Raw genomic sequence first — 22,945 nt, 5'->3', positions numbered from 1 at the left:
AGGGAAACAAGCAAAATGAAAGCAGTTGACGTGTTAGTTTAATAGGGTGGTGGATGAAGTTTCTTCTCTTCTGAATTGTTCCTCTATTGTTGCAGGAGTAGCAGAAATAAGGAAATGACAGTGTTATTTCCCACACACAGCCCGCTTCCCTGCTTCCCAGGACAGGTCTTTGCGTTTCCCCTTTTAGTATCTCTGTGACACTGGCTCAGCCTCTGGACTCGTTGGGGAATCCTATCTTTGCCTATTAAGTACCTCATGTTTGTCAGCACAATGCAAGCTACTGGGGCAGGAGGATCAATCAATTATTGCTCTTCAGGAGCTCACTGTCGAGAGGAGGAGATTGACATATAAGCAAACATTACATATTGTAAGGCAATCTTGTGAGCATGAGAATAGGGATAATGAGCAAAGTTGGGTGTGAGCTCAGATGAATGGTCTCTAAGGGAATCCAGGAAGGTAGAAAGGAGGAGGTCACCTGTCATCTTGGTCCAGAAGAACAGGTGGGAGTTCACCAGGTATAAAGTGGAATGGGGTGGGGTGGGGTGAGTGGGAGGGAACGGGTATTCCAAGCAGTGTGTGTAAGGGCAGAGCGTTCTAAAAGGCACGGAGCATTTAGGACATGGCAGAAAGTTAGGTTCGGACGGAATATAGCCATATATTAATTTACTCAATAATTGTCAGTTGTATCTCAGGCATTGGGCTAGATATTGAGGGGGACCAAGAATGATCAACCTTGTGTATGCCGCACATACTGATCATACTAATAGCAGACATTTATTGAGTGCTTAAAATGCATTAGCTCATATGTTCCTCCCAACAGTCATATGAGCAGGTGCTACTTTACTTCCATGTACAAATGATAAAATTGAAGCATAGAGGTGCAAGGATTTGTCCACAGTCACTTCTCATTCGGTAGAGCTTACCGTCCAGAGGAGGAGATGAAGAGACAGATGATGACAGAGCAGGGTGATCAGACAAAAGTGGAGGAGAGGGAGCTCAGACGAGGGTCCTAGATGCAATCAAGGCAGACTTTGCGGAGAAGGTGACTTAAGCTGAGTCCTGGAGGATGAGTAGGCCTTGCACATGAGAGTGGAGATGTGGGGAAGAAAGACAGGGTTTTTTGGTGATGATGGATTATGTTACTGGAGAGTTGATTGAGGTCAGTTCATGAAGAGCCTTGCACGTCCAGCTAGGGCATTGAGACTTTAGGCTATAAGCAACGGCGAACTAACAAGCTCTTTTATTCTGTTTTTAATCAAGAGGCTGAGTCACTCGGGCAATGATTCAGCCGCACCAACTGTGAACTCTCAATGACTTGGGCTAATAAGAAGAATAGCATGGATAGTCTAAAAATAGCAGACGTGCACCAGGTCACGATTGCTGATGGGAGAAGGGGGGCAGGGCTGGCAGTTCACTTGCTTCATTCTAGACTCTCTTCTGGCCCATGTTAAATCTGCTTGCACCTGAGAGCACCCATGGCCATTGTGCCAGGCTCAGTATCACAGGGGAAAGAAACTCCCTTCCCGCTGAGGGCAACAGAATAAACATGTAATGCCCAGCCGGCGTGGCTCAGTGGTTAAGAATGGACCCATGAACCAGGAGGTCACAGTTTGATTCCTGGTCAGGGCACATGCCTGGGTTGTGTGCTCGAGCCCCAGTAGGGGGCCTGCAGGAGGGAGCCAGTCAGTGATTCTCTCTCATCATTGATGTTTCTATCTGTCTCCCTCTTTCTTACTCTCTGAAATCAATAAAATATATTTTAAAAAGAAATGGCTCACTCTGTACTCGTCACACCTCCCACTGTCCTTTTTTGGATTAGATTTCCACCCCCACCACACCCACACCCTCGTGTCTGGAATAAGAAGGGACTTTGCCACTCTCTTGGGGACTTCCGTATCCTGTGTGGTGCCTTCCGAGTGCCCATTCTAGGGGGGCTGGGCGGGTGGTTCTGGAGAGGACACAGGGGTCTCCCAGAAAAGTGGGAGTTTGGTGAGGCCAGGAGGCTGGAGAAGGGAGGTAGAACCTGAAGAGAGAGATCCCTGCCAAATTAAATACGAAGTAATTTTTGGTTTTGTTTTGTTTTGTTGCAAAGTGGTAGCTCAGTTAGGAGCAATTAAATTGACAACCAATCCAACCCACTCCAAACCAGACCATGAGGACCGAGTTCTGGTTTCTTACAGATTCACAATGTGCTAAATTTTTGTGTGTTACATACACACCAGACACCGGTTCCCTCTTGCAGTTTAGTTCCTAATTGTTATCCTAAGATGATTTATTCTCGCAAGAAGAGGGAAGAAAGAGACAGCTTCCACTGGAGCTTGTTTTTTTGACTCTTTCTCTTCTGATGATAAAAGCCGCCGATGCCTATTGTAGAAAGTCTAGGAAATGAGTATTCCAGGTAGAAACGACTGCTTCTGCGACTCCCATCACCAGAGGCGACTGCTTCAGCCGCTGTGGACATTCTCACACTTGCCCCTGTGCGCATGGACAGGTTTCTCTGCAACGTGTCCCTCAATGTGGGTGCCGCTGGGTCCTAGCAAGGCTGCACTCCCTGACTTTCCCAGAAACTGTCTCCCAAGGGGCTGTACCAGTCACACTCCCGCCACCGCTGTTCACCTTATAACAGCTGGATTTCAGTTCCATCTAAGGAAGGACTTTTTGTTAGAGTGTCCGGAAGATGGGGTGCGTTGAGGAGGAGGTCAGTTGGTTCTCTGGAGGTTTTAAAGTGCAGATGTGATTTTTTTTAATTGGTAATTTTAGAGAGCACTTTATGCACCATGGACAGAAGAATGGAGAGATAGAAACACGGACATGTGTTAAAACTCACCATTCCTAGGTGTTGGTGGTTGTCACTGGCGAGTAGAGTGGTAGAAATGCGCTAATGTCAGCTGAGTACCTACTGTATGTGTGGCAAACATTACACACATTTTCTCACTTTTCCTCATAATAGTCTTTGTGGTAGGTATTACAGTATTTTTGAAAAATATATTTTTATTGATTTCAGAGAGGAAGGGAGAGGGAAAAAGAGATGGAAACATCAATGATGAGAGAGAATCATTGATCAGCTGCCTCCTGCATGCCCTCTACTGGGGATCAAGCCTGTAACCCAGGCATGTGCCCTGACCTGGAATCAAACCGTGACTTCCTGGTTCATAGGCTCAACCACTGAGCCACACCAGCCAAGCTGTGGTAGGTATTAATATCCCTAATGTACAGATGGGAAAAGTGAGGTTATGAGAAAGTTAGTTTTCTAAGGTGACTGGGCCAGAGTTAAGATCTAAGTCAGTTGGCTTTTAGAGCCACAGTGCTCCCTGCCCCATGCCCATGTGCTGAGGGTCCTGGCAGCAGGCAGTAGAGGGTGAGGCTGTCATCACTATCTCCCAAGGGAGCAAGCAGCTTCTCTCCTGCTCTTGCTTCATGTGCCTCCATCTCCCTCGACCCAAGGCCCCACCATTCATAGTCTCAATTGCCATTTGAAAGGGAGAAGTATGCTCAACTCCAAATCAATTTTGGCTGCAAAGGAAGAGCTTCCAAGTACATGCCACTGGGGGATCACTTAATGCCATCACTTTGATTTTTATTGCAAATGCTTAGGGATAAACACAGCCGTAAATATGCTATTCTGTTTACCAATTTAAATATTCTCTGCAAGCTCATTAGGTCCTGCCACCTCCACACAAACACTGCTCCTGTGTGTGGGGGGTGATGCTCTCCCCAAAACAACCTGCTCCTCCTAACGGCAGCTGTGCTGGCTGGGGGCCATGGGAGCTCCTCGCACAGAGGGCAGAGCCAGAGAGGTGGCTCTGTGAAGGGACCACTGAGAGCGTTGCTGTAGCAAAGAGTCTGGCTCCACTTTTGATGCTTGGCTGCTGGCTGCCTTTTAAAATCCACTTCACATCTCCTTCTGTTCCTTCTGGGCAGGTGCTGAGAAAGTCTGGGCACTCCCCACTCAAGCCCAGGCCATCACCCAATCCACTGCGCAATCACCGTGAAACCCCACCCAGCCGTCCTTCATTACTCCCTTTCAAGCCATTTCCGGCCTCTTGGGAGCTCATCTTCCTCTTCCCAGAAAGTATCGTTCTGTGAACAGTAGAACTTTCCACACCCTCTTGGCATGTGTCTGTATAGCATCCTCAGTCTTGACACTTGGAGCCAAATTTTGGGTAGCGGTGGTCGATTCTACCTCGGTGGGGTGGTCGCAGCAGTTAACAAGGGGAAGATTGAGCAGGAGATGACCTAGGCTTCTGGGTTGCTGGCTGTTTATGCCAGCCACTGAGCAGAGCATGCAGAGGGCAAGGCCAGGCAAATGCCCCCGTTTTATCTACAAGGCTTTGGTGCCAAACCCCCATGTGTTGCTTGGGCCACATGTCTGTGCCACCATGGACAGCTCCTGTGCCTGGGCCAGAGGCAGTGTGAGCTCCTAAACCTCTCCCTCCCTTTATGTGGCTATGAAGTCCATACTCAGATATCATCTGTCACCATCAGGACATTGAGCATGTTATCCAGCAAGAAGTAGCTTCATATGATATTTATCCCCTGGATATTTGGGATGACGAAACTCAGGAGCATCTCCTGAGACCACGTTGCCTATCTGGACTCTTGGAAATGAAAGGGTGTTAAAAAGTGAGAGAAATGAATGAGTTTCCTTAAGCAGGAGCTCAGTACTGACTGTTCAAAACTGTCTAGTCTCTTGAGGGGTGGGGAGGGAGGGAGGGAGGGAGGGAGAGAGAGAGAGAGAGACAGAGAGAATGGCTTGAGAGAAGGAGGAAAGGGGTAGAGGGAGAGAAGATGATAGCAAAGAGGGGAGGAGGGGGAAAGTTGACCAGAACCCTAGCACTGCACTGTGACATCAGAATGTAAGTCCCTGACTGTCCAATCCCAAGCAGGCCTCCTTCTGGGGTTGAAAAGACAGATGCAGGACTAAGGGCAGGAGGCATTACCCAGTGCCCAGCAAATAAGTGGGACTTTTCTGAATTCTGCCATTCTAGAATGATGAGCTAATAAAATTAGAGAAAGTAAAATTTAAGATAAATAATTTTCTTTCTTTCTAGTCTGGTTGCCTTTTATTTCATTTCTTGTTTTTCCTAATTGCACCTGGACAGTATATCCAATGTTGAATAGAAGTGGGGACCTCAGACATCTTTGCCTTGTTCCTGATCTTACCAGAAGACACTGCTTTTTCACCATTTAGTGTTATGTTAGCTATAGGTTTCCCATGGATACTTTTTATCCAGATGACAAAGTTCCTTTCTATTCTAAATTTGCTGAGAGTTTTGCTCATGAGTGGGTATTTTGAATTTTAGCAAATGATTTTTGTATAACTATTGAGCTAATTATATGATTTTTCATTTTTAGACTGCTAATATAGTGATTATGCTGATTGACTTTGAATGTTAAACTGATTTTGTATTCTGGGGATAAACTCTACTTGGTCATAATGTATTAGCTGTTTTAGATATTGCTAGGTTCAATTTGTTTGAATTTTATTAAGAATTTTTGTGTCTATGCTATTGTTGGAAATTAGTTCATAGTTTAGTTTTCTTTAACTCTTTGGCTTGGGGGTTGCGGTAATGCTGGAGTTAGAATGAGTTGGGAGTACCCCCTCAACTTTTATTTTGTGGAAGAGTTTATGTGAAATAAACATTATTACTTCCTTACTTCAGGTGGTAGAATTCATCAGCAAAGCTGTTTAGGCTTGAGTTTTCTTCAAGGGAAGGATTTTACAAAAAGTTCTTTAATATATGTAGGGCTATTCAAGCTCCTTCTTCTTGAGTTTGGACAGTTTGTATCTTTAAAGGGATTTGTCCATTTTAAGTTTTATTTCATAATATTTGCTTATTCTTTTTAAATGTTTTTGTTTGCGGGACACAGAACTCTAGGTTAGTGTTTTGTTGATGTTGTTGTTGTCCTCTCTTAGCAACTTAAATATTTTAGTCCAATCTGACAGCCCTGCCTTTTAATTGGTATCTTTACACTATTTACATTTATGAGATTATTGGTATCATTGGAATTAAGTTTGCCCTCAAACTAATGGTTGTCTATTTGACCCATTTGTTCTTGTCCCTCCCTGTCATTATTTTTATCTTTACTACCTTTTTTTATTAATGGCATGTTTTTATGATTTTATTTACTCTAATTTCCTCTTGAATTCCTGTTCAACGGCTGAATCATTAGCTTGAACTACTGGTCCCTTCTTCAGACTTGTCCACAAAGCAAGAATGCCCTCAGAGAGAACTGAGTATTTGGCTAATAGTGATTCATGGCTTCTATTTGGAAATGTGATCTTGGCTCTTCCTGCCTATTTCCTGCTTTCTCCACATCCATTTAGTCTCCCAGTCTGCAGGAACCAAAGGCAGCTGGCGTGGGGAATTGCCCGTGTCGTTGAGAACTGCAGCCGTGCCTCCCTGTTCCCCTGGCTATAGCTCTGTGAGGGCTATTGATTTCCTCCCAGGGAATTGCCTGAATCTCACGGCAATGCTTGAGGAGTCACCTAACAGGAGGACAGAAACACAAAATATGTGCTCAGTATCCCTGGAGCCAGATTTCCTGTTAATGCTCTTCAGCCCAGGTGGTTTCAGTTAATTTGCATGTACTTATTGAGCATCTACTGTGCATCAATCATCTCACCTTTCCTCTCCTTAGTGGCTCCTCTCCTGACTCTTATTCCTTCATTTACATCCCGAGAACCTTCCTTCTCCAATATTCCCTTGGGTTTCTGGCTCCTTGGTCTGTTTTATTGCTGAACCTTCTCAAAGAGCCATCCGCAGTTGTGCTCTCTTCTTCCTTAACCTTTCACTAGCTCCTTACCTCTGTGCCATTTATTTTCTGCTTTCCCCATGATACAGTTTGGTTCTCTGAATTACTCTGTATCTTTACAATAAAACCCTCTCTTTTTCAGTTAGTTGAACTGACTTTCAGTTTCTTGTAACTAAACAATTTCGAAGGCCTTCTCATTTCCTCAGGTCACCTTTCTGACCCCCTACTCTGTATACTCTGACTCATGCTTTTTCCTCAAGCATCCAAGGAGATGGGGATTTCTCTGGTACAGACCAAGGGGACCTAGAATACCCACATCTTGTCTTGTCAGTAAACTTGTCCTAGCATCCTGCTTCTCTTGACCTTGACTGGTTCATCCTTGGTTGACCTAGTTTCTCTAATCAACTCTCCTCACCCCATGACTGGTTTCTCCTCCACCCCGCGCCCTCCCATATCCCTCAGATAGTTTCTGGTTCCCAGTACTTCCTCTTCCCCAGACGTGGTCTCTAGTGCCTCCCAGGGCTCTGAACTCATTCTGTGCTGTGGAGCCTCCAGCTATCTGGTCAACCCTATGTTCGTTCTCTCTCTCTCTCTCTCTCTCTCTCTCTCTCTCTCTCTCAATAATGCCATAATCTATATTAAGCAAAACATATATAACTACAAATGAAATACATTATTTTGAAAAACAGGTATCAAATCATACAAACAAATTTTGATAGAGTAATATATGTGCTTTTTAGTCAATGTGTTAAATTATAGGATCTAGTGGTGAGTCTGATGTCTTCTATCAAGTTGAAGTCGTGATGAGTACAAATGACTCTTTGAGATAATATCTGCAATTTTTATTACTGACAAGAGTCAAATGCACTGCATAGACTGCATAGACTGCTGTGGTGTGTTGTCTACATTTATTTCTTTTATATAATGAAAGAAATGCTAAATTCAGTTAAAATTTAGTAAAAATGAAATAGAATATTTCCCCATGCAAGATTCATGAACTCCCTGAGTATTATGCATGAACCCCTTAGCCATTGTAGATTTCAGGTCTAGAAATTTTGCCCTAGATGACCCCATGGCTTGGAATGCTTTATCTGTATAGCTAGTACCTACATTTATAATCCAGACCAGAATGTCCACTTGGGTATCTGATAGACAGCTATAAAACAACACATGTCAAAAAATGAATTTTTGAAATTATTCCCCAAAACAGTTTCTCCTCATTTTTCTCATCTCAATAAATGTCCCTCCAAACCTCCTAAGTGATGGAGTCAAAATCATGGAATTTGTTCTCTACACTTCCTTCTTTTCCACCTTTTCAAATTTAGAAATTATTTTGTCATGAGTTTATTCATCAAACATTTACTCAGAATATACTATAAGCCAACCACGGTTATAGGCATTGGGATTTCAGCAATGTGTTAAGACCAGTCCTTGCTCTTGTGGACTCATGAGACATTGTTATGATACATTGACAATAAGAAAATATGTGATGTTAGATACCAATAAATGCCTCTAAAATATACCTCCAAAATATTTCCCCAGTCTTGCTGCTATATTTCTATACCCACTGCCACTCCTTCCGTCTAAACCACTTTAGACTCTTGCTAGCAATAGTCTTCGAACTGTAGACTCTGTAGCCCAACTGTTCTTCAATCTTTCCTCCATACAACAGCCAGCGAGAGGGAGGATCATGTCCCTCCACTGCTGAAACCTGTCAGTGACTTCCCACCACACTTAGAATAAACCCAGACTTCTTACCTGGAGGGCCCTGTGTGACCAGGCCCTTGTCCACCTACTGCCTGCCTCACCCATTAGTCCCCAGCCTCTTCTTTTGGACCCTGCTGGCCTTGAGGTTCATTGACGGCCTCAGTTCCCTGCCTCAGGACTTTTGTCTGCCTCTAAGCCTATCTGACTCCTAATCATCCTTCACATCTTCACTTGGTTCATCTTTATCCAAATGCCACCTCCTTGGAGAGCCTTCTCCTCACCTCTCATTCTAAATTATGTCCCTCTCTCATTCTCCCTTACAGCAACTTCTTTTTCTTTTTATAGAGAGCTACTAATTATAATTCTTATTTTATATATTATTCAAGTGTCTATTTAATACCTGTTTTTCCCCTATGCTGCAAGATCCAAGAAGGCATAGCTCCCAGCATGTTGTTAGTGTATAACAAAGGTGGAGCTGTTGAATGAGTTATGAGCGACTGCGCCTTCATCTCTGACATCTGTCCCCAAACTCATCACGTATTCCAGGTTCACACTTCCTCTTTTATGCACAGGCATATTAAAACCTCTCGCTGTACTTAAATTATTCCAGACCTAATCAGACACCGCTATTCTCAAATTCATTCATCCATCCATTCACTTAACCATTATTTATTGAGCACCTTCTAATTACAAGGCACCATGCCAGGCAGCATATAAGATTAAAAGATGAATAAGATGTGGTCCCTGTCCTCAAGACATTTACAACCTAGAAGAAGATTTAACAAGTTATCCGATTGTTGTAGTGGGAAAATGGGTGCTGGGTGCCATGATTGGCAGAGTCAGCCCTGACGGAGATGCAAAAGGGGTATTTCCAACCAGAGATCTCAGGAAAACTTTCACCAAGAAGCGGGCATCTCAGCCGGATCTAAAAGGGTGGGAGGGGTTTTAGATAGCAGAGGTGGTAGAGGAGGCATCTGGGATGCAGAAACACAGTAAATAATGTGTCTGAGTAGGAGTGTGGTAGGTCTCTGAGTGGCCCACAGCCTGGACTGCCTGTAGGGACACCATGGAAGGCAAGGATGGGATCTGTGACATTTTGTTCTTTATTTGCTCCCTCCTGCAGGTCAGTGAGATTGTTGGACAGGGGAATAAAATAGGAGTGAGGAGGGAGTATTGGAATGACCTAGCTGCTTGTATACCTATAATTAGGATGGTTTTCCATATTCAACTAAGAGATAAACAACACGGGGACAGGAAGGATTCAGGGAAGGGAGAATATCTGTGTGGTCGGAGTGGATGAGGAAGCCACTGTGGAGGAAGGGGGATGTCTCTTTGCCTTCAAACTGGGTCACTGACTTATGGACAAGAAAGGAGTCAAAGTTACGACAGCCACTCTCACCCCTGGACTGAGGCCACCGACTCCACACCTGGGCTGGATTAGTCTGCTCGACTGACAGAATGCCACACACTGCGTGGTTAAACAACTGAAATTTATTTCTCACGGTTCTGGAGGCTGGGAAGTTCAAGGTGAAGGTGCCAGCTGATTTTGTTCCCTGTGATCATCCTGACACACCTTCTTGCTGTGTCCTCACATGGCCTTCCCTTGGTGCGTGCCTATGAAGAGATCTCTCTCTCTCTTCCTTTCCTGATAAGGCCACCAACCCTATCAGTTAGGACCCCACTCTATGACCTCATCTAACTTTAAATACCTCCTAAAAGCCCTGACTCCAAATGCAGTCACATTGGAGATTAGGGCTTCAACATATGAATGTTGGGGATCCATAATTCAGCCCATGGGGGAGAGTTGGCGGGGGGCAAATCAGCCTCTGGATCCTTTAGAATCAAAGACCGTGAGACTTCTCCTCCAGTGGTTTTCAAATTGTGTTTCGAGGAGCATTAGGCCTTCTCAGTAGCACCTTCTGGGGATTCTGCTCAAGGGACAAAATACTCTATTTTACCTCTTTTCTACATTAGGCTTCCACTTAGGATTTCCTCCAAAGGGCTATGCTAAGGGTCCCTAAAAAAAATTAGGAACCCCCTGACCTAGTTAGATGACTTCATTTTTCCAGGGAAAGAAGAGGTGCTGAGATGGAGAAAGATGAAGAGACTTGCCCACAATCACAAATCCCAGGAATCAATGAGCAGAACTGAATCCCGCTCACAGGTTCCTCCTCCAGCATTCCTCTTAGATTCCTGCAGGTCCAGAGGAGAGGCCACAGCCATCCCCATTGTGGGCAGGATTAATGGGGGGCTATCCCGCGTGACTAATGGAGTGGCCGCTTCCTGAAGGTACATCTGGAAGGGGACCCAGCTCCCTGGACTCCGCAGGGCTCTGGCCTCTTATCTCCTCTCCCTTCCCCACTTGGGCTGCACACCTAGACTTGCATGATAACTTTCCCCCTATAGTGTGCCCAGGAATTGATGCCAGAGTTACTGTGTGACGCCCTAAGGTCCTGTCCATCAGCTCCCAGAGGAGTCGAGGAGGTGTATGGTTTCCCTGGGAAGAGGGGAGAGAGGGGTCCTGGCGATGTAGGGAGTGGCTCATGGGCTACGGTTTTTCAGGTCAGCTCTACTCCTCCAAGGAGCCGAAGAAACACACAGAAGACAGAGCCAAGGTGTTGGGACCGAGGAGGAGCCTTCTGGGGTTCCTTCTGGGTTCAGAATGCCCAGCATTGGGTCCTCAAAGTTATTTTTTGTGGAAAAAGAATCGGCTTTTAAAAATCCTATTTCCTTTATGGCTAAAGGGGAGTGCGAGCGCGGCAGAGAGCCCCTGCACGGTCCTCCTGGTCCCTGGATGAAGGGCTCCTTCACTTCCTGAGTCTGTGGAGACGTATGCGCCACGGCTTCTCGCTGCTGCTCTTAGATACAGGCCATCTCCGTGGCCACACGTTCCCCTTGATCCATCTCCCTTTCATCATTCACTCATCCTTCAGGTTGCAGCTTAAGTGTTTTAGCTTCTCTTAGAGAGGCATTGCTGACCACCCTGCCTCCCCCGTTATTATTCTCAGCATGGCACCTTTCTTTTCCTTCAGAGCACTTAACCCCATATAATTACATATTTATATGTTTGAAGGTTGCCTTTCCCAGATCCTAAGTGCCACTCAGGGGCTGTGATAAACGTCCGTGTGTTACCGGTACCGGATCAGCAGCTGGCACATTATAGGCACTCGGTGACTACGTGCTGAGTGAAGGACTGGTTTGTTTCCACTGATTATGGGAGTTTTATTGTTTTCCCTTGTTTTTTTGAGGATCAACTCTCTGCATTCAATACTCTTGGTAGCCGTGGATTTCCAGCCCAGAGCCAAGAAAGTGAAGGGGTTTGAGAAATTAGTGTTGTCGTAGTTGGCCAATGAAAGACTAGATCTTGGATTGGGGCCTCCTGTGACAGATTCATTCATTTAATCTTTCAGCACATGTTGATGGGTCAAGTGCTGTGTTACTCGTGTTGCAAAAGTGCAAGGGATACAGCACTAACCAGATAGACCTGGTCTCGGCCCTCCTGGAGCAGATAGAAAAAAGTTAACAGGTTGCTGAGAACATGAGTAGGATGAGCTGGAGTGTAAGTGATGTAGGTCACACTGAAAAGGCATCCAAATGGCTGCCCTATACCGGGACCCCGAGTGAGAGAGTGCACTGCACAGGTAGAAGGAACAGAGGAGACAAGAGTCTGAAGAAGGTGGGAATGAGCTTGGCCTGGTGGAGGGACAGAAAGGACATGAGAGTGGCCAGAGTAGAGGAAGCAGGGGCGAGCCTGGCTGGAGATGAGACTGGCCACAGGGAGACCCCAAACCATGATAACCAGTTTGGGTTTTATTCTAAGACCCATTGTAAGACAGTGGAAGGTTTTAAGCAGGAGAGTGACATGATTTGGTTTATGTTTTAGAAAGGTTGCAGGTGGAGATTGGATTAGAGGAGGACAATCTAGAAGCAAAGAGACAAGTGTGTCTATTGCAATCGTCAAAGAAGAGTTAGGGGCGTGACCTTGGGTGGTGGCAGTGGGAATGAAGAGACGTGGGCACTTGAGATTTATTTGGAGACAGAACTGACGGGTCTCAGTGATGGATTGAATGTGGAGAATGAGGGAGAGGGAGAAATTGAGGATGACTCTAGTGTGACAAATGGCCCTTTCCTTGAAGTCATGCATCTTTTCAATTTGCTACTGACTTGACCCACCCTGCTCTCCATCATTCTAAACCATTAAGGCTCACTGCTCCTTCCCTGGCATCACTTAGGTCCCACATTTAGCATCTTAATTCAATAATGTACAGTCTATACAGCTCATAGCTCGATCTTCACAGCTCGTCGGGCCTTTGTAAATGGTCTGCAACACACATGAATTAAACATGGGGGGCAAGGTGAACGACATCCCCACTTTCTCAGCCAAGTGTTCTGAGCAGAACTGAGGTTGGGTATGACTGCCAGGTAATGCTGACGGCCACTGTCTCTGCGTGTTTTCAGGGAAGATGGAGAAAGTCAAATGTCTCATGGGGAGAAGGACATGGGGAAATGAAGGAGGGAGAGAAAGACAAAGTCAATCACCATGGATTGCTAATCAGCATCATGACCAGCTTGAGATACTGGGCTGGATGAGAGGATCGGGTTTTATTAAGCCAGATTGTATCTGTGGAGACACAGAGCCAAAGGGAAGGGAGAGAGAGGGAGCTGGGTGGGGACACATGAGATTAGCCATGAGAATAACAGCTGCCACCATTTACTGAATTCTTACTGTATGTCCTGGCTCGTGCCAAACCCTTTAGGAAATATATACTATTTAATTCTTACAAAGCCTCTGAGGATTATCTCCATTTTACTGATGAGAAAACTGAGGCTTTAAAAATGGACAAATAGCTAATAACTGATAAAGTAAGGATTTAAACCCAGATTTGTGGACTTAGCTCGACTACACTGCCTGCTTCAAACTGAGCACTACATGGAAGGCAGAGGAGAGGGCAGGTGGAGACAGGGAGAAGGAGCCCAAGAGAATAAATGTACTTGATCTTGTAAAAAAAAAAAATGGTTGACCGAAATGAAGGCGAATCTAACCTGAAGGGGAAAAAAGAGATTAGTATACGACATGAGAGTGGATCAAATCTTATGAAATTTCTAGAGATGGATACAGTGTGTTCGCAGCCTCCCCCTCTATCTCCCTGCTGGCTGTAGGCTCATAACTTCTGTCTTTATTGCTCTTCCTTCTCCCAGCCATGGAACCATCTGAGACGAGCCAACAGCCTCTGACCCAGACTCAGACCCACGCTGGGAGAGGAGGGGGGCGGGGGGAGGGAGTGGCATGAACCTTGATGCCTATGTGAAGAAAACTCACGCCAGAGGGATGACCCCGAAGGAACAGAGCTGCACCGTCATTAGCTGAGATTTATAACGTGGCACAAACACGGCTTATGTTAGATATCCAACTTCCTGGTGCTTGCTCCACATTTCCAACAAAATTCCCCTAGTCCTCTCCCTCCCCCAGGGCTCCCCCATCCCAGGGCCCCTCCAGGAGAGCCACTTTATTCCTTGAAGGAAGAGAACTAGAGTAAGTGCAGGCTCCCGTGTCTGCATCTCTGTTCTGGGCTCAGTGCTCTCAGTTTATTAACAAACACTTATTTTGACCCGACTAGGTGGTAATTCATTGATTAGTCTGTTGTGTGATCATTAGTACACTCTATAGTGAGGTGCCACACCCTGTCACAGACAGCAGAGCTACACACAATGAACCCGACAGATAGACACAAACCCTGTTCTCGCAAAGGTGGCAGAGAACCAGGGTAGACAGATATTGAGGAAGAAATGACAACTGCCAAGGTGCGGCACAGGAGAAATGGTGCCGCTCTGACATGCTGGCTTCAGAAGACCACAGTTTGTGCCTTTATGTAGCTCTGTGACCATGGGAAAGTCACTTTTAATCACAGGGAGCCTTAGTTTCCTCATCTGCACAATGGAGCCCGCTCATTCATGCTCCAGGATGGTTGTAGCTTGAGTGACAAGAGAAGGCTTCTCTGGAGATGGTGTTTGAGCTGGGATGACTAATGTGAAGGCCTGGTCACGTGGAGGCTGGTGTTGGGAGCGGCTATTCCAGAAGAAAGAATGTGCTTACAAAGACTGCGAGATGGGCATGAGCTCCGCTCTGCCCTCCACAGCCCTCAGAGAGACTGCTGTGCGTGCTGTTGTTTGTCCTCAGCATTTTTAGATATGGCCATTATTCTGCATCTCAAACCCTACCTTCAAGGCACTTCCTTTATAATTAGGGAGTGAACATCTAGGCTCTTTAGAGAATAATACAAGATGGGTAGCCAGTGCCAAGTGGTGAGTCTGAGAGAGAGTGTGCTATGAGAGGCTGAGTGGCGGGGCAGGGAGTTCCCTGTGGGAAGGAATAGGCACACCATCTTTATCCTGGGGGTTAGACACACCAAATGGTGACTGTGGTATGCACCCACAAATACTGCACCCCAACCTGCAGCCCCACCTTCCCCTGTTGCTAAACCTGCCCCAGGAGTGAAAAACTCCCGAGGTTTGGGCTCCCCGTGGAGCCACTGGCCTTGGGAAGGGCTCTGTGAGGTGTGGGGAAGCAGAGGCTGGCTCCAGAGAGGGGTGGAAGGAGAAAGAAGAATCAAGGGGGCCAAAAAAGCAGCCCCAAATAGCCAAGAGTTGGCTCAATGGGTTAGGCCCTCAGTGTCAGAACCCAAACTCTCCCCGCCCCTTGCCCTCCCCGAAGCGCTCAGCACTAGACACAACACGTTTCGTGGAACTGGCTGTTTAATTCTGGCTTCGTTTCAACTCTGAGATTGGATTTTTGCCGTAACCTGTGTTGGGGACCATATGGGCATTTCAAACATCCTATGCCCACAAACCAATAAATACAAATGAAAACAAATCAACTCAAAATACATTCTCTCTGTCTCTTGCAGGCCGGACAGCTGCCGAGGGGGTGCGGGGCCCCCACATGGCAGCCCACCCAATTGGCTGTCCCCCGGCTCCTCCTGCAGTGGCAACCTTTCAACCGCCCTGGCACTTCGTTAAAGGGAGCGGCCAGAAAGCTCAGTCACGTCCCCTCCAGCAGCCTGTGGCCCAGTCGCCTGGGGAGGAAGCCGGGGGCCCTTCCCAGTTTCAGCAAAACTGAACCTCGGTTGTAGACAAAGGGGCTTCGTGAGGATCGTGGCCTGCCTCTCGGTGAGTGAAACTGTCCAGGGTGGGGGGAGGGGCAGGTTTGGGTTTGACCCACAGACTATTCTCAGTGGAGAAAAACTCAGTTCACACATGCACCAAGGTAGGAGGGAACCTTTCTGACCCACATTAGACATAAAAACAGACAATTCAGGTAAGAGCAGATTCAGCTTTCGTGTGAAACTGTAATCAAAGATCTGCTCATTTATTGGTGCTACTGCCTGGATTTAAGGTGATGGACAAAATGACCTCTATAGCAGCCCACACGTACTTATGGTGCACCTAGTGTTTGCCAAGTATTCTCCATCCTATGTCTCTTCTCCCTGGAACTGGGCTGTTCCTCCAGAGCAGGGTCAGCAAGCCATGGCCCCTGGGCCAGATCAGCCACCATGTTTGTCGATAAAGTTTTATTGGAACACAGCCATGCCCATCCCTTTCCTTATGGTTTGTGCCTGCTTTCACACCACATTGTCGAGTTGCGTAGGTAACAGAGACTTCATGGCTCCCATTGATGAAAATACTTGCAGAGAAAAGTTGCCATCTCTGCTCTCAAGTCTGACATGCTGACAACGAGTGTCACTGTGAGGGGGCAGTTGGGAGAGTAGGTAGGAGGGAAGAAGGCAATGGTGTGTCGGATGGTATGTGGGTGCAGTGGTTCAGCACACACGCTCTGACATCAAACAGGCCTGGGTTCAAATCCCGGCTTTGTCTCTTCCTGGCTGTGTGTTCTAGTAAGTCCCTGAGCCTCTGTGTAGCTCACTCCACGTCTATGAAGTGGCTCCAACAACAGCACTTCTCTCATGGGGTGGTCATGAGGACTAGGCTCACTTGTGTAGACACTGCCTAGTGCCTGGGCAATGCTCTGCAGAGGGGGTGGTTATTTTTATTATTAATCCCATGGCCCAGGCACTAGGCCAAACACGCTGTGTGCATCCGCTCAGTTAACCCTTGCTCTGCCCCTGGGAGACGGGCATTATCATCTCCAGTTTGCAGGGACAGATCTGCGGCACAGAAGGTGGCTTTAGGTCACAGGACTCGTGGGCGACAAAGTGTCAGTGTGAGCCTAGTTCTGTGGGTCCCACGGCAATGGTTGAGCAGCAGCAGTAATCAGAGTGGGGGCCAGGGAGGGGGCGAGGGAGCCAAGCCAGCCCTCAGAGACGCCAGCACCAGCCCCACTCGGGGAGAACGTGCCATTTCCTGAGTGTGCCCAGAGGAGGGGGCTCCTCAGGGTGGGGCAGAGTGCACGCACGCGCCTTGGGAGGGAGCAGGGAATGGCCTCCAGGTAATTTCATGTGGAGAAATGGAGCCCCAGAGCCTGAGAACCCTGTGTTGAGAGTTGACAAGGTCTGCTTGGGGACCTGGGGTGGAAGTGCAGGATTTTTTCGTTTCCTGTCAACCTCCTCTTTAATTTCTACTCACGGCCTCTCTATGTCACCCTGGGACTGGACAGGAAGTGCCTGGGTTGGGAGTGGAGGGAGGGTTGAGACAGTGGTGGTGTTGAATAGTCACAGTGGATTGAGAGCGGGGAAGGGGAGGTGCCGAAGCTACCAGGTGGTGTCTTGAGGCGAAGTCATACATATTTTAAGGCAAACTCCAGAGGTGTTATTTAGTTACCTGGGTCTATTGATGTCACTCGGGCTGGATCAATATATCTTCCTGGAGAATTCAAAGAAAATCTATGTGGGGCGCGCTCTGCAGGGAGAGCACATTGGTGCCAGTGACAGCTCCGTGAGGAGAGTGTTAAGCACTCACGACCTGATGTCTGTGCCATCGCTGGCTGGAGCCTGCCTCTGCCCGTGAGCTAGGCCTCTGCCCGCGAGGTGGGCCAGGTGATGTGTGGGAACGCAAACAGGTGGGAAGCTGCTGTGCACTCTCGCACAGCGGGAGCAGCATTTATTGAGCTCCTGTGGTGTGACAGGCTGCATGGTGGACACCAGAGTTTCCAGGCTCATGGGACACCAGGCCTGTCCTGAGGGACAAGCTCTGGGTTGGCTTGGCCTGTGGGGTAGGCTCAGAGGGGCCCTGGCAGAGAGGGGTGTGGTGTCGACTCCTTCGCCAGCTGCTGCGGTGATGCTGTGTGGGATGATGACCGCAGTTGGTGTTTCTCCCACACCAGCTCCCCTTTATCCCTGAGTCACAACACCCAAGCCTGAAGGCCCCCATCTGGGTTCTTTAGTTTCACATTTTCCCCCATCTCCCTGTTCCTCATCTCCTTTTTTTTTTTGCACCCACAAGCGGGAGGGCTTTATTGAGCTCGTTGAAAAGGCATCAGGGAAAAAGCATGGTAGAAAACCATGTGGACTTTCCCACACGACACGGGAACATCAGCTCTGCTTTCCTTTCCCACAGTCCGAGCTGCCCCGGTTCTGAGGCTGTGAGAGAAGGAAGGGGTGGGGTGGGAGAAAAGATGGAGGGAAAGACAAAGACCTTTCTCAATTAGCTGAGCTAAAGCGCAGTCTCCACAGCCCTGCTTGCTCTCCTTCCCATTCTTCTACTCACGTCTTCTAATGCACTGCAGAGATCGTGGTCTGAAACCTGCTGGTGCACTTTGGCCAAGTGTGCCTGTACAGAGCTGTTGGGTCAGGGCCTTTGCAAAAGGGGATGTCACGGACTCCTTGACCAGTGATTGAGTGCACACTGACAGGTCTTTCTCCTTTCTAGAAAAACCCTTGTACTTGTTGTCCGGAGCCACAGATCTCTGGAGAGAAAAAGTGGAATGTCTATCTGGCACCACAGTCATGGGCCTTGCCTGGGAACAGCTCAGAAGGGCTTCTCCAGCCAGAGACTTTGCTCCATTCCTGATCTGACATAGACTTTGTGCAGTGGAGGCTCATGGTTTGCGATGTACCCCATCTAAACGCAGAGCCCCGTCCTGGATGCTGTAGGTGTGCAGAGGGAGGTGCAGTCCTCGCCCTGGAACAGCGGAGGCAGGGAGTGTGGGCTCAGGTCTGCCATGGGGACTGCATCCTACCTCTGGGTGGCTGAGGACAGCTGCATATTTTCTTTCTCAGCAGCGAAGGATCCAGGAGAGAATGACTGCTCTCTGGTTTCCAGTCTTTCTCTCCCACTTGCCTTTAGAGCACCGACTAGCCCATATCTCGCCCGAGGGAGGCATTTGCTGGAGGCCCCCTGCTAGCCAGGCTGCAGGTGCTGAGCTGCTCCCAACACAACCAGCTAATTAGTTATTGTCTGGGGAGGCTCAACACCCTCAGCTTTCCCACTGTAATCCCCCCAACATTTTATTATCGAAAAATTTAAACATAAAGTTCAAAGAATTTTACATTGAACACCTGTATACCCACTACCCCAAGGCTATCATGAACACTACGCTATACTTGTCCTATCACATAATCATCGATTTGTCCATTCTTCCAGCCATCTACCAAACCACCCCAGACCACAGACCAATTGAATCACAAACTCTGAGTGATTCTGGTGCTTGCTCAAATTCAAGAATCACTCAAACTTCTGGATTCATTTCAAGATAAATTGAAGACATTGGTATACTTCCCCTAAATATTTCATTCAACAGATACTTATTGAGCACTTACCAGGGGCAAGGCACTATTCTGAATGCTGGGGACACGGTCTTTCACAGCCTGACAGACTCAAGATAGCTGTCATTAAGTGGTGGGAGGTAGAGGGAGGGAGAAAGGGAGAGGCATGCCAGTAGGAAAGCAAGAGAGTTGAAAACTTTTCATTTGACCGTTGGCACATGCAACTGCCTAGCGCTGCCTAGAAGCAAATAGAACAAAGGCCCGTTCGGGTTTTGAGGGAATGGTACTATTAAGAGATTTGGTGATGTTTGCCCAGTGGGATTTAGGAATTTGTTACAGACTAGGAACTGCTGAGTGTCTTTCATTTCTCTTCCTTTTCACTGGTAGCGAGGACTGCGGTTGCATTGTCCTTGTTCTCTCACTATGTATAGCACGAAGGCTGCTCTCCATGGTGCTGAAACCAGACCGATCAGTCTCTGCCAAGGCTGACCCAGCACGAAGCTACCCTAACTGTTGGGTAGGCATTTGAGGCCCCCAGGCAGAATGTTAGAAATGACCTTCTTGGCTTTTCAAAAAATACAATGCTCTCTAGATTCCATCCCTGCAAAGAAGGAAAAGGAGAGAGAGGGAACTAGAGAGGGAGAGCCACAAAGCGAGCATCATTGTGCTACATTGTTGCCTCACACTGAGGCAGGCAAACAACTCGACCTAAGTAAGTAGGATTATCTGAGTCACTGAGTGGCGTTCCCTGTAAATTTAAAGGGTTTAGCTGAATTGATTTTGATATGTAAGTGAAATGCTTTGTGACACTTCAGAGCAGTGATTCTTAAAGTGTGGTCCTTGGATTAGCAGCAGCAACTCCTGTGGACCGATTACAAATGCAAGTTCTCATCTCCCACCCTAGACCCCACCAAGTTGAGTCAGAAACCCTAGAAGGGGGTCCCTCAAATCTGAGTTTTAATAAACCCTATCGGGGATTCTGGTTTCTAACGTTTAAGAACCTTTTAATCTCGAACAGTGGTTCTCAATGCTGGCTGCATATTTGAATCCCCTGGAGCTTTGTAAAATATTGAGGTCAGGTCCCACCCCCCAAAAAACTGAATCCGAGTTTGTGGGAATGATGTTCAAGCTTTAGTGTGTTTGAAAACTTCTATAGGTGATTCTAATGTATGGCCAATATTGAATTGCAGCCTATAGAGAACATATAGAAATATCTGCTGAGTAATGGAGAGCTACAACTCCCAACAGTATAACCTCAGTTATCAGCTTTGGGCGTCTGGACCCTGAAGCCCGCCTGGGATTCATTGAAGACCCATCAGAGCTGCACAAGGACATCCCCTGATATGAAGTAGGAGTTACTGAGGATATTTGCATGGATTATAAGGCCTACTTTGTGGCATTGTGTAGATCAACACCATCATATCACAGCACTCCGATGGGGGCATCGCAGTTTGATGTGTCTCCAGTTCTCCCCCACTTTCCCCCTTGATTCTGATTCTGGAAGGACAGGGAGACACAGCCATGGGGAATATAAGTCATAAAAGTAAGACATAGACACTTTTCTAAGCCATGTTGAGGAATGAGAATGGGGAGCTCCCAGCACATCACGTCTCCACATCTCTGATGGTGTCTGGTTGGATCTGCAGTGGGACGGGTTAGAAGGAAAAAAGATGATACCTACACCTGCGCTTTGTAAACTGTAAAGCAGCATTGCAACTTTTTTCTTCTTAAGTTAATGGTGCAGGTGGGCACTCTCTCGTGTGGCCTGATTCCAGAGGAATATGAATGCCACAGGTTGGATGACACCTCTTAGCTGCATTTCACTAAATTAGAGTCCCTGGGAGCTGTGCACCCATATTGAAAGTTTAATATTTGAGGACATCCAGGGCTTCATTGCCAGGCTTTTTCTCTGGGTTTCATAAAATGACCCAGATCTGAGGTCTTTTAAGATCCCACCAGATTACATCTGTTTTAAGGGTATCATAAAATGGTATTTTAGAAGGAATTAGGACAGGTTGGGGCCATTTGCGGGGAGCAATACAGCTACCATGCCTTTTTATCTGTCTCATTTGTTTTCCCTTTAAGTCTCAGAGACACTTTTAATAAATGTTTTAGAAACTGGATGTCATTTAAAGGAGCTGAGATTTCAATCAATGCAGGGGTGGTGTTGGAAAAATTGGTTCATAAGTTCCTTGCATTTCACTTTGAAAGGCTATTTGAGAGACATTGAAAACGGCTCCCTTCTAAAGTTTCTTCTAGAGCCTTCGTGCCTTTTCCCTGCATTATTTACCATGATTAGCACCAAAAATAGCATTACCCTGGCAAATATAGGCCATGGGGCGGGAGCTGGGGTTGGGAAGGTGATTACCCAGCCCATCACGGAAGCTATGCCTGAGCCAAATAGGAAAGTTCAGCTTCTTCGAGCATCATGCAAATTGGAAGAGATTTCAGATCATTTAATCTCAAGGGCTTTGGATCACTCCAGCAGAGGTGAGAGGCTAGTTTGGCAGTGCCATCTTCTCTGTCCTACTACAGACTGTGGTGGAGGGAGAAGGTGATAGAAAGCATGGAGCTCATGTCCAAAGCGGTTCTTGGCATCATTGTGAAAAAGAATTCTGTCCCTGCCATCCTGGTCTGCCGGGGTCCAGCCCCAGCAGGTCCAGGGGTCCCCAAAGGTGTGGACGGAGTCGGCGAAGAAGGAACGACACGGAGATAGCGTTCAGTTGATCAGCAGCCTTGCCAGGATCTCTAGCCACAATCTCCAGCCAAGTTCTGTGTCCATGTTCTCTTGCTAGGTTCTCCAGCCAGGTTCTCCAGGTTCTCTAGCCAGGTTCTGTAGCCATGTTCTCTCGCTAGGTTCTCCAGCCAGGTTCGGTTTAGGTTCTCCAGCCAGGTTCGGTCGCCAGGTTCTGTAGCCGGGTTCTTCAGCCAGGTTCTGTCTAGGTTCTCCAACCAAGTTCTGTAGCCAGGTTCTGTCCAGGATCTTTTGCCATGTTCTCTCCAGTGAAGTTCTTCTGTCTCTAGGTTCTGTGTAGGTTCTGTCTCCTAAGTTCTGTGTTCTAAGTTCTGTGTCTCGGGTCTGTCTCTCGGTTCTGCCTCTCTAGGTTCTTCTAAGTTTTGTGTCTAGAGTTCTGTCTCTTGTTGTCTTGTTGCATCTGTATTTATACCAGTTGATTCTAATCCTATCAATCTCTATTCCAAGGGTTAGGGCATTTCTTATCTCCATTCCAGGGAGTACAGATTATGTAGCTTAAGTGTGATTGTTCCTAGTTAAAGTGATTAATTACCCGCCTGGCACTTAGTTAAGAGGTTTTATTCCCTCCCTAACTTCAGGGGAAAATCCCTACCTGGGGAAACAACCTTTCTTGGAGAGGTGACCTTGGTTTAAACACAGCGCCAAGAAGGTGAGCAAAAATATTAAGAACAGTATGCCATATATGCCAGGTCCCTTGAAACAGCAAGGATGGACCGGCTCCTGGCAACCCAGGGCTGGGACTAAGGGAGGGCAAGCATGCTGCCTAGGATGAGCAGTCCCTCTCAGGTCTGCTTAAGTGGCAACCTGACCTTGCATGAACCTCAGCGTGGTGGCCTCCTTCTGTTTGGAACCCTGGACACCATGCTTGCCTCACCCTCGCCAGGTCCCGCCCCACTCACCCTAAACACCTACCGTTTGCACACTAGCATTTCTTCCCTAGTCACCAGAAAAACCATCTGATAAACAAATTCATGCCAGGGTGTTGGTAGCATACTGAGTTATTCACTGTCAGGAATATATGTTTGTTCAAAGAGAATTTCTGGAAAGGCAATATTTGACCCAAAGAAGC

This window comes from Myotis davidii, unplaced genomic scaffold, assembly GCF_000327345.1.
Source record: "Myotis davidii unplaced genomic scaffold, ASM32734v1 scaffold217, whole genome shotgun sequence".
Lineage (NCBI taxonomy): Eukaryota > Metazoa > Chordata > Mammalia > Chiroptera > Vespertilionidae > Myotis > Myotis davidii.
This window is presented reverse-complemented; position numbering follows the sequence as displayed.